Source organism: Caretta caretta, chromosome 1 (genome assembly GCF_965140235.1).
Source record: "Caretta caretta isolate rCarCar2 chromosome 1, rCarCar1.hap1, whole genome shotgun sequence".
Lineage (NCBI taxonomy): Eukaryota > Metazoa > Chordata > Testudines > Cheloniidae > Caretta > Caretta caretta.
In genome coordinates, this window is record NC_134206.1 from 122,439,328 (window position 1) to 122,451,862 (window position 12,535).

Below are 12,535 nucleotides of genomic sequence, written 5' to 3' on the forward strand. Positions count from 1 at the left end.
CAGTGGGGTGATACTTTCAGTGCCCTGAGCAACATAACTTGCATTGACTTAAGCGGCAGCGTAAATCAGTCATCAACTGAAATGTGCAGTAGTCCCACAAGAGAAACAAAATGCAGAAAATCACCTCCACCCATTGTCTGCAGAGACCATTTAGAATTTCTCTCATGCTACCTGCTATTTGGTTTTACAGTCTCTTTCTTTCTTTTTTTTTTCTTAATCAGTATATCTCTAGTTGGGTGCAAAATCTCAAGTTTGACTGTTTCCTTCCTGTTTTTGTCTTTATAAATGCCTTTATAGGCATGCAACTGCTTTTGACCCTGTAATTATAAGAAGAAAATACAACTGTTTTGTTTCTCAAGCTTTTAAATTGCCCAATTTATTATGAGAGTCAGTGGAAAACACTTCTTAAAAGTTCTCCAGTTTGCAGCCCTATTAATTAGTATAGTAGAGAGAGAAACCTAATAGTCTTTTTAGCTCCCTGAGACTATAAACTAGTAGAACACGGATGAAATGCTCTAATTCCTATGATTTTGCCTAATGGCTGCAATGTAAACTGTCACTGAGGGCCTGTCTACCTGAGAAAATTGCATAGGTAGAATGTGAATCGGTTTTGAATCAGGTATAGTTAAACCAGGGCAACTGGCTGAGTGGACACTTTTGTTTCAGTAGACAAATGGATTATTTTGGGTTATCCCAAAACTCCTAATGAATTGAAGCCATTCCTAAATCAAAATAAGTATCCACACAGTCACTTTAATTTACATCAAACTTACCCAAATTGCCCTTGGGCTGCTTCCGTGTCAAGGGAATTCTCCACTGGTCAGTTGCAGAGCCCCTATAAACCCCAAAGACAACCGGATCGGTGTATAGGGGTTGGGGGTCAGAATAAGCCCTTTTATTTGGGCAGTAGGAGATTAATATCTGTAGCTGGGTTAAAGGTGGCTGGGGATAACTTGCATTATATTCATAAAATAAAACCTTTACAGTGAGCTGGAACAGTCAAGCTGTGCACATACCTAGTCCTCCCTTCCCACTGTTTGTTATATTCACTTGTTGCATCTTGTCTGAAATTAGATTGTCTGTGGCAGGGACCGTGTCTCCCTCTGTTTGAACAATGATGCTGACTTGGCCCTTTGGACCAGTCTACGGTACAAGTAAGTAATAATCCAGGTACCCTGCTCTCCAGTAATATAATGCAGAGTCAAGGTGTTGACAGTGGATCCTTTCTTTAAAACTCAAAATCTGGCTTTGGAACTTTGGGCATCCAGAGAAAGCCATCACGGTCTTTTTCTAACTAGGGAAAGGGATTGTAGCTGAATAAAGCTATTGCGGTCTGAGGCAAAAGATGTACAAATGCTGCCAACTCTTACCTGTAGCTGATTATTCTTGCTCTCAGCTGTTACGGTTCCAGCTTAAAGTGCTGCCTCTGCGGTGTGTGAACGCTTGCTGCTAGGTCACAAAGAATCCATGCTGACTAACCGGAGTTAAATGTGAATGCTGGAAGAAATGGGTCTCAAATTAGTGGCAACAAGTAGGGTCTCTATAACCGTAATAAAAGCAGTTAAAAGATTTGAAGCACTGAAATGGCTGCTGAGGCTGTTCCAGCTTCTGGGGCTCTGGGTGGGAGGGCTGAGTATCCTGTTTTTCTGACAGAGTTGTTCAGAGGAATGGATTGTAAATGACTTCTGTAGGTAGAACAATTTGAATTACCTGGCCAAATAAATCGATATAATGATGGAGACAGAATGAGCTGCCTAATTTTATTACTGAAAAGCCAGGCAAGAGATGTACAGTAGTTTACCACATGAGAAGAAACTAAGCTATGACAAATTCCAGGCTGAGTTAAAGTAACAATTAAAACTTGGAAGTACATGTATACTGGAAATGGGCTGCATTCCTGGAGTAGGAATGTAAACCTGTGGGAAGTACAAAGGACTCACAAGGGCTCTGGATAGTGACCAGACTGAGACAAAAGCAACTGAAAAACCAAGGGACAGTTACCCCATACAACATGAACCTGTGGAGAATGTCAGGAAGAATGATATGAAAATTTGCTAGAATGCTGCACCTCAGAAATCTTTTTTAAAAACTACCTCCTTTAGGAAATGGAAGTGCTCCTAGAGAAAAGCTTCAAGAATCCATCTCTGCAGAAGATGTCTTGATTATGTTGCTTGACAACTGCTATCAATTCCAGTGGGAATGAGATTCACCTGTTCTGTAAAAGTAAAATATTTTTGAGACCAATGTTACAAGACTTGCTTTATGGAGGCCACTATGGTCTACTCTTTTGCATTCTAATCCTGGCTCTGACATAGTATGCTGAGCAAGTGATTTAACCGCTGCAAGCCTGTTTTCCGTTCTAGAATATGGGTGATATGTATGTTCTGATATAATGATATAAATTCATAGTACAGGAAGTGGTAGAAAAGAGTTAAGAGTTTCTGGCTCCCAGACTAGTTTTCAGTTCACTTGCCCATTTTGCCTCTGAAGGATGGACACACATTCACTCTCTATTTCTGCAAATGTACAAAAATCAAAGTTCTTTGTAAGACTGAAAATGGTTAAATTTTGTCAACAGTTCTTTGTAATCGATATTCCACCAGGTTCACTTTTAATCCCATATTAGGGGACTGCAAAAAGTGGTAAACACGGTGCCTGAGTACACTGCTTGTGGCTTCTACTGTTGTACAGACTGAGGCTCCCCATTAGTCCTTGGACTAAATCTGTGCAATGGTGCTTGCAAACAGAATCAGGCAGCTTGGTTCATAAAGAATTGGTGCAAACTGACTCCTTCATATTCACTTGGACCTTCAAGTTGCAAAACTCAGCCCCATTGTATTATTCTTTCAGCTATCAAATTTTGAGTTTAAAAAAGTTGTATTTTAAGTTGTTGTACCACCAGAGTTGCTGGTGTGAACCTCTTTGCACAGGTCCATGCATTGACATTCCCACTAGCCACTAGTGCTCCTATCTCTGCAAACATTTACTGAGAACTTCAGAAAGAAGCATATTTCTTCAGGTATAAAATTCTAATGAAGATGAATAATTCTTCAAAATACAACAACACTAAGCTCTGCAAATGGGGTTTCGTGTAACCTAAGTTTTAATTCTGTGTTTTTAAATGTAATAGAAGTGATAATTAAAATCACGGACAGTTTTACTGGGAATTAATCTCCCTTTGTTTTTGTGGATTTAGAGAACTGCTGTTACCATGCCAGCACAAGGACTTAATAAGGCCTTTATTTAGAGGCAATCAATAAACTAAGGAGAGCATGGAATGGAGTTGCAGCCTCTATCCCCATATAATCAACATTTTTGCTGTACAGAGGGTATTTGTAGCTTTCTCCATTACAATTTTGAAAATTGTGCTTTTAAGTGGTCCATTTTTATATGGCCTTGTGATATGGAGACAAATTCTTCCTTCAGTTAGATTAGTTCCTTTCATTGAAATGCAGCTACACAGGAGAATTTGGCCCAAGGAATCAAATAATTAGTTTAAAAGACATTGCTCTATTTCAGATGTAGAACAGTAGGTTAACAAATATGCTTGAAAGTAAACCTTTCCAAGTATGTGTTGTAGCATACAAGACAGGGCTGAGGGACTACTTTCAAATACCACAAAGAAGAATTTGGGAACCAGGTTCAGCCCTGGACAAAATGGTGCCCCAGGAGAAGAACGTCTTTGGCATCCCCCGCCTCCCATTTGTTAAACTTTTGAATACCTTATTTTCATTGCATTTCTAGCCCATTTTATGACTTTCATGCACAATTTGCATGCATGATTTATCCCTGTCATATAAGATGATAAATTTGCACACTAGCATCTGTAAATCTATACTTATTCATGCCATATATAACCAAATAAAAAAAATAATTTCTTCTAACCTTTAGAAACTTTAATTTTAAGAATAACTGAAATGTACTGACATGAAGAAATTGAACTGTGCACCAACCTTGGGTGGACCAGTATTAAATAGTGTTAGAGTAGGTGACAGCCTTAAAATGTTAAGCCTAGTCCTTTAGTTCAAAAGGTCGCTTTCCTCGCCTTTGCCCTTGTGAACTGAAGCACAGCGTGAGCGATCCAAAAACTGGACAATGGCATTTTCAAGCAATAAAATAGCAAGTAATGTCAGTCTCTCGTCAGCCATCGTCGAGCGAAGATAAGTTTTAATGAGCCTGAGCTTCTAAAAGCTGCACCCGCCATTTGTGACTATCAACGGCAGCGTGAGCAGAATCCTCAAAGCTATCCACACATTAGGAAGTGTCCTTCAGCTCTGCATCATGAATGAATTGGAGAACTTGGAATGGAGAGTGCTTCCTGTGTTGCAAAATGTGATGGATGTTGTCCAATTCGACATAGAGTTTATCATTGACATTTGAACATTTCCTATATGTCAGAATCTGATGAAGGTCCATACAATTGTTCAAAAGTGTTTTCCTGTCTGCTGGCAGCTTAGTAAGATCATAGAAAAACACCCCAGTCTTTTTGTGGTGATTCATTTGTCCAAACTTTTCTTTGACGGACACTCAAAGTGTCAATGAGCGAGGGGAGGGAGGGACCCTCCCTTTTGAGGTGATGGGAAGCTCAGAAGAAAAAATAGTTTCTGCCCTCATAACCAAACTGTCTCTTCTTCCTATGAATACAAGTCTCCTTGAAGACAGTCTAAACTCCTAAGTTTTCCACCATTTCTTTGGCAGCATCTTCAAATCCGTTGTTTCTGTGGGCCACAAGGAAATCAAGGCAGCTTCTCATCAAAGTAGCAGCAGTCACAATGTCCATCGACTGAGTTTGTAATGCCTTGCTTACAACATTTATGTGGAACAGAATATTGTGCCAAATCACAATTGAGATCAGAAATTTGAAGTGAGTGATCTGGTTTGCCAGGCTTTGCACCTCATGTCAGATTCAAGCCTCAGCTTTACTTGACTGCACCAAGTCCTTCATGGTGTCATAAACCTCAGTCACATGGTACCTCTCTGGGCTTATGCTGTCAATGCAGCTCTCCCAGTGAGTGTCACTTTGCGGCTTCATGGTCAGATTTGTAAACTTGTCTGCTAGGATGTTCCGCCTGATAGCTGATGCTGAAAACAGGATGTATATCCTTTGCAGAAGACAGACTAAATCTAAAGATGATGATGCTGGATGTGACACAACCAGGTTGAGGGAATGGCAGCCATAAAGAATGAAGAAAGCTCTTGGATTCAGCGCAAGGATCCTTACCTGGACTCCATTGTTTCTTCCCTTCATGTTTGCGCCATTGTTATAGCCTTGGCCACAGCAATCCTGAAACTTTATTTTATTCTCATTCAGAATGTTCATAAACTGTTCTGTTAGGCCTTTTCCAGTAGAGTCATCCACAGACCAGACACAGATAAAGTGTTCTTTTACTTGGATACAGCCATCCTCGTCATCAACAAATCTTACTGCAAATAACATCTTTTCAGTGACTAATATCAGGAATGTAGTCCATTATTACGGCATAGCACTTCACTTTGCCAAACCACATTAATATATTATCAAGCACCTTTCTTCCCATAACGTCAGTCAATTCATTTTGAATTGGTTTTGCTGCAGTAATGGGCCATAGCTTCTTTACGAACTACTCAACGTAAGTGCTCATGCACGATATCGTATTTCCCAAGGAGCTCTACCAAACCGAGGACATTACAGTTATGTTCACGGAACAATTTATCCAACAAGCCCCTGAAAGCCAAATTATTCTTTGCAAGGAAGAGGGTAATTGAGATCAGATGCTCAAGCATGTTTCTCCAATGCTGGGTTTCTACATTAGTAATGGGCTGGTTTTCTGGGTCTGTGCATTTATTCAGCTTGAGCCTGGACTTGACCTCCATCCATTTGGAGTAGGCCATAAATTGGCTGGGTGACTTTTTCATGTTGCTTCAGAGCATCTGTTAAGTTATGGCAGTAACTGCACCCAGAAAGTGCAAATAACGATTTGGCATTCTTGTCAAATATTTTCCAACAAAAACAGAACACTTTCAGTTGATTTCAAGTAAACTAACCAACACCGATTCCATTTCTCACCATTCTTGAGCACTCTTTCGCAGTGGTGACTTTGAAAAGTCTCTTCTGCTCGTTTACTGGAAACGTGATATCCTCAAGTTCTGCCAGGCCCATTCAAAACCGTACAATCAATATCGGCAGTTTAGGATCACTGGCCATAAAGCAAGATCTGATGTATCGAATTGTGGTGTGCAATTTTTCACTGCTGTTTCTATCATCATGCGAGGCTGATTCTTCTTTATAATTTCTCTCCTTTTCATGTGAGCCACATTTTTCTTTATCATCACTATCCTTTTCGCCACCAGGAAAACTAGACGACTTTTCCATCGCTTTCCTCACATTTCCATTCCTTATCTTCAGGTAAATCTGCTAATTCCTTAGTAATAGGATTCCATCATTTATGCTTCGCTCCTCAATTTCTTCTGCACTGGAATGGTCACTACTGCCTAAAGCCTGGTCTATGTTGTTCTGGTTCAGATATTTTCCCATCAAATTTGCCTCTTGCTGCAAACTAGTTTGCAAGTGAGCTTTTCACTTTTTGCTTCCTATGCTGAGCTTCTGAAGGCTTCTTTGGGGCCATCTTTTATTTTCTACAAGGTAAATAGACAGTATTGGGGAGAACAAAAGTCTATGTTCTGCAGTCTTAGAAAGTCATCAAACGTGGTAGAAATGGCAAAAAAGTAACGGTATTTCTTTTATATTGCTGTGTAGATAGGGGTTCAATAGATGTCTCCAGTATCTCATTAAAAATGTTGTTTATTAGTCACTACTTAAACTCTTAAAGTCTTAAAACATAAGTACACTTTCACAATTAAACAATAAAATAAGGTTCACAGTATCACAGCTGGGCTCTCACTTCACTTCATATATCGCAGTGACTGACTGGTGACACCCTGCTCCTTATATATCCGCGAGGGCCTGGCTGACAATATTCTAGGACGTTCAAGGAAAATGTAGTTCTCAAAGTTTGGAAGGTTCTATGAGATTCTACAAAGGTCCTGAAGATTCTGGGATATTAGTGAAAAATGAATCCACATATGGAATACCTGAAACATTTTACTTCAAACATTCTATTTTCTCATTTGTTGCTAACAACAAAAACAGCACCCGAGCCCGACACCCCAGGCCTGGGCCACCTGTCCCTAAATCTGGCCCTGTTGGAAACATTCCTTTAAATAAAACCCCTGACTTTGCATTGATGCTATTCACAATCCCTTTGTGAATAGGAATGATATTTGTTTGTAAGAATGTTTATTGAAAGTGAAATTCTCATGAATATGTTAATCTGTTAATGTAAAGGCTAACGCTGGAAGTGTTTGTACAACCAGCTCCATAAACCTTTTTGGTTTTCCTCCTTTTTTATAAAAGTTCATCTGTCCAATTAGGGAGCAAAAATAATACTATGCGACTTAGCTTATTATGCCCTGCAAATAGCCAAAGGGTATGATCCTGCTCCCATTAAAACTAAGTGATAAAACTCCCATTGACCTATATGGGAGCAGAACCATGCCTAAAGTAAATATTTTATGAACCACATATGCTGAAAGATGTTTGCACAAAGTGCCTGTCAAATAATTTTAAGCAATGAACAAATCTGTATAAATCAAAATCTGTCCTCAGAAAATTCACAAAGGAAAGAGCTAAATTAATTGGCGACATTACAATTGTACATAGCTAATGCAGTAGGGGAAAGGTAGTTTTCTAATCCGACATAAATTTGGTAATTACTCATGGAGTCTGTCTGGAAAGGATACATAAATAGTCATAGAGTTTTAAGGCTATCTAGCGTGATCTCTTGGATGTTACACATCACCCACATCACTCTCACACTAAACCCAACTCACTGAAATTAGACCAAAGTAGCACAGCCCACAGGAGACTAGACTATTATGTGACACACACACAGAATAGGTGGGACCAAGACGCACCAGTGTATGAGGCCCCCACAATGGCAGGGAAATAATTGAGAGCCACATAATTCTGGCAAGTGACTTGTACCAACATGCCGCAGAGGAAGGTGAATCTAGGAGTCCTCTCATTCTATACAAAGACACTTGAAATTGAGGAATACGATTAAATTTCATAGGAAGAATGGCACTGGAGTCAAAGAACTGGACTGTGCAAGAAAAGATGCACTTTAGAAAAGGTCATAAACAATTCAAAATATTTATCTTTTTCATATCTAAGGCAAATTATTAAAATTATCCCAAAGGAGGTTGTCAAGTACTTTTTAGTTTTTAAATTCGCTTTTGTTCTCTAGCTAATCAGACAATCTGCTCCAGTTTTACTAGGACAGTGTTTTTCACAGGACATCCTAGCATCCTGAGGCTATCATCTGGGGCACATGAAAAGTCCCAGTTTTTCATTTCATCAGCCAAAAAATGTGAAAGGTTTTATTGCCACCATTTGTTTGTTTAAGCTGCATTGTGTAAGTGCGTAAATGTTAAGTACACCTGCATCAATTCTACTCACCTGCTGAGAGTGTGCATCACTCTAACCATTGTTCAAGGCCAAACCTGGTCTTGCAATACAAGCCCAATGAGAGTCAATGGGAATATCAGTACTGCAGTCAAGGTGTGATTGCAATTCGTGTAGGCACATCTGAGCTAGATTTAATCCAGCTAACTCAGGTAGTGGGTACCAGAGCACTGAAGCCGCAGCAGCATAGACTTCAGCACAGGCTGAACAAGCTACCACAGCTTCACTGTGAGATCCAAGCTAGCTAGACAAAAGCTAGCCTATGTATGTCTACATAAGCTGCAGTCACACCCTGGGATTGCAGTATAGACACACTCAGTGACAGCTGTGTGAATGCGAAGTCTCGATCTCAGCCTGGGGAAGAGACTGGGGTGGTGGCCCTTCTGTCCTTTGCTTCCCTTCTTTCTGTGTGTTGCCAGAGGAAAGCAAGGAAAAGAGGCAGAGTGCAGACTTTCCGCCATCTGCTCAAGACAGAAATTTTCCAGTGCAGGTGGAGCAGATCAAAGAAAGAAACCAGGATTTAGAACATTTGAGTATTTCATAATCCTGAAAAATGTTGCCACAGACCGTCTGGATTTTTATTTTGAAAATATGGTCATTTTACTAGTACATTTCTTGAGTCTCTGGGTGGAGGGGTTTTTGTTTGTGTGTGGGTTTTGGGGGGGAGGGAGATAAGGGGGGGAGAGAAGAGATGTCTGGCAGACAGAGGTCTTTTTTTAGTTTCAATTGTAACACAAACTCTTAATGTCAGTTATTACCTTTCTGTTTGCATCTGTGTAACTGATGATGTCAACATGTACGTGCACAGTTCTGGGAAATTATAATAGTGTGTTTTTATCTGGCACTGCAGAAAGAGGAAAGGGCACAAAGCAGCAGCAAAGGTTGTTTTGTTCAGCTGTTACCAAATACATTTTTCTTTCGGTATCTTGAAGGCAAGAATCTGGATTAATGTAAAGTTCCTTTGGATTCCTTGGACGTTCTAATCAGATACTATTCCACTGATTTCACAAGAGATGGAGCAGACCATTTGCCATTGAATTTATTTTACTCTCCAAGTACACTTTTTATGTTTGTTAATGACAGAACTGCTACACTTAAATATTTGTACAGTGATTTGAGGATGTAAAGCACTATAGAAGTGCTTATTTTCATTACTCGGATGTTTAAGCGTTTAGATCTCATCAGGGCTGATCTCAAGAAACTCGAATGACAAGAGGGAAAGGATGGGTAGTGTTCTTTTATACAGTAATGGAGAAAGTGTGACCTTTCTAAAATGCTAGAATCAAGTTATTTTGGCAACACAGGCCACAATCCTCTACACCTAAAGTACCTCCTCTGACCAGGGGTCCTGGAACAATTTCTATATTGGAGGGAGGTTGTGCTGATGATGGAAAACTATGTATTTGGTGCTTGTTACTTCAAGCCAGGGAGTGCAGCAGCACCCTTAGGCCTGGTCTACAATACAAGTTTGTAGGATTTTGCAGCGTTAAATCGAATTAACCCTGCACCCATCCACACAACGAAGCCATTTTTTTCAACATAAAGGGCTCTTAAAACTGATTTCTGTACTCGTCCCCAATGAGGGGATTAGCGCTGAAATCGACATCGCCGTTTCGAACTAGGGTTAGAGGGGATGCAATTCAAAGGTATTGGCCTCTGGGACCTATCCCACAGTGCACCGTTGTGAACACTCTGGACAGCACTCTGAATTCGGATGCACTGGCCAGGTATACAGGAAAAGCCCCAGGAACTTTTGAATCTCATTTCCTGTTTGACCATGCAGCGCTCATCAGCACAGGTGACCATGCAGTCCCAGAATCGAAAAAGAGCTCCAGCATGGACCTGAAGGGGAGGTACTGGATCTGATCGCTGTACGGGGAGCAGAATCCGTGCTATCAGAACTATGTTCCAAAAGACAAAATGCCAAAACATTTCAAAAAAATCTCAGAGGCCATGAGGGACAGAGGCTACAGCAGGGACGCAACACAGTGCCGCGTGAAACTTAAGGAGATCAGACAAGCATACCAGAAAACCAAAGAATCAAATGGACGCTCCGGGACAGAGCCCCAGACATGCCACTTCTACACTGAGCTGCATGCAATTCTGGGTGGGGGGGGCCGCCCCCACTACCCTACCCCTGTCCATGGACTCCGATGATGGGGTATCTCCGCCATGCCTGAGGATTTTGCGGATGGGAAAGATGAGGAGGATGAGTTTGAGGAGAGCACACAGCACACTGTTCTCCCCAACAGCCAGGATCTTTTTCTCACCCTGACTGAAATATCCTCCCAACCCAACAAAGCCAGAGAAGGGACCTCTGGTGAGTGTACCTTTTTAAATATAATACATGTTATAAAACCAAGCATCTTTTAATGATTAAGTAGCCCTGAGGTCTTGGGATGCATTCATGGCCAGTACAGCTACTGGAAAAGTCTGTTAACGTCTCTGGGGATGGAGTGGAAATCCTACAGGGACATCTCCATGAAGCTCTCCTGGAAGTATTCTAAAAGCCTTTGCAGAAGGTTTCTGGGGAGAGCAGCCTTATTCCATTCTCCATGGTAGGACACTTTACCACGCCATGTTAGTAGCAAGTAATCTGGTATCGTTGCATGACAAAGCCTGGCAGCGTATGGTCCCAGTGTTTGCTGGCATTCAAGCAACATCCGTTCTTTATCTCTGTGTTATCCTCGGGAGAGTGGTATCGTTCATGGTAACCTGGTTGAAATAGGGGAGTTTAATTAAGGGGACATTCAGAAGTGGCTGTTCCTACTGGGCTGTTTGCCTGTGGCTGAAAAGAAATCCTCTCCGCAGTTAGCCACGCAGTGGGAGAGGGGGGGGAAATTGGCTCTGAGCTGTTCGCATTTGGCTAGCAGGGATTCTCCCTGATACCAGCCACGCGGTGGGGTGAGGGGTAAAGCAATCATCCCAGAGAATTGGATTCGGGGGGGGGTTACTTTGGTTTCTGCTGCTGCACGTTAACAGGAAAACCGCAGCACTAAATGGCCAACTCAGTGTGCTTTGCTTGGTATGGGAGAGGAGGGCACCAAAAGATTATGGCTTACCATGGCCGCCTGCAAGCCTAATTCTGTTGCCCGGCACTGCGTGTGTGATCTCTAACACCAAAGCCACAGGCACTCAATATGAGATGCAAAATGCGACCTTGTACCAAAATCACACGTGCTATGTAATATGAATAGTGCATTCACCGTGGACGAGTATAGCCATTGTTCTGTAAAATGTATATTTTTAAATACTTCACTCCCTTTTTTTTCCTCCAGCAGCTGCAAATGTTTCAAGCTTCCCTCCTCCGTCCCAAAGGCTATCTCAGATAAGGTGGCAAAAAAAACGCATGCACGATGAAATGTTCTCTGAGCTCATGCAGTCGTCTGGCATGGACAGAGCTGTGTGGATGGACACAATAGCAGAGTACAGGAAAGTGGCTGATGAACGTGAGGAGAGGTGGCAGCAGGAAGATCAGAGGAGGCATGAGACAACGCTGAGGCTACTACGGGATCAAACGGACGTGCTCCGGTGTCTTTTGGAGGTTCATGAATGGCAGCAGGATCACAGACCACTCCTGCAGCCCCTGTTTAACCACCCTCCCTCCTCCCCCGCAAGTTCTGTAGCCTCCTCACCCAGATGCCCAAGAACACGGGGTGGGGAGGCTCCGGGCACCCAACCACTCCACCCCAGTGGACAGCCCAAGCAACAGAAGTCTGGCATTCAAGAAGTTTTAAAGTGGCCTCTTCCTTCCCTCCTACCCTCCTCCCACATCCCACCCGGGCTACCTTGTGAGTTATCTCCCTATTTTTATAATCAATTAATAAAGAATACATGCTTTTTAAATGATAGTGACTTTATTTCCTTTGCAAGCAAGCTGTGATCGAAGGGGGGAGGGCGGGTGGCTTACAGGGAATTTAGAGGCAACCAAGGGGGCGGGTTTTCATCAAGGAGAAACAAACAGAAGTGTCACACAGTACCCTGGCCAGTCATGAAACTGGTTTTCAAAGCTGCTGCTGCTTCTTCTTCTAA

General features: G+C 41.8%; 1 protein-coding gene and 1 long non-coding RNA gene across 5 annotated transcripts in view; both read left to right on the forward strand.

Moving 5' to 3' along the window:
- GABRG3 (gamma-aminobutyric acid type A receptor subunit gamma3) overlaps positions 1-12,535 on the forward strand; it is a 569,219-nt gene that overhangs the window by 121,105 nt on the left and 435,579 nt on the right. The window lies entirely within an intron of this gene.
- On the forward strand, positions 1,073-12,349 carry LOC142070142 (uncharacterized). The gene is made up of 2 exons (XR_012666113.1): positions 1,073-1,154; positions 11,782-12,349. It is a non-coding gene; the product is annotated as an uncharacterized LOC142070142 (long non-coding RNA).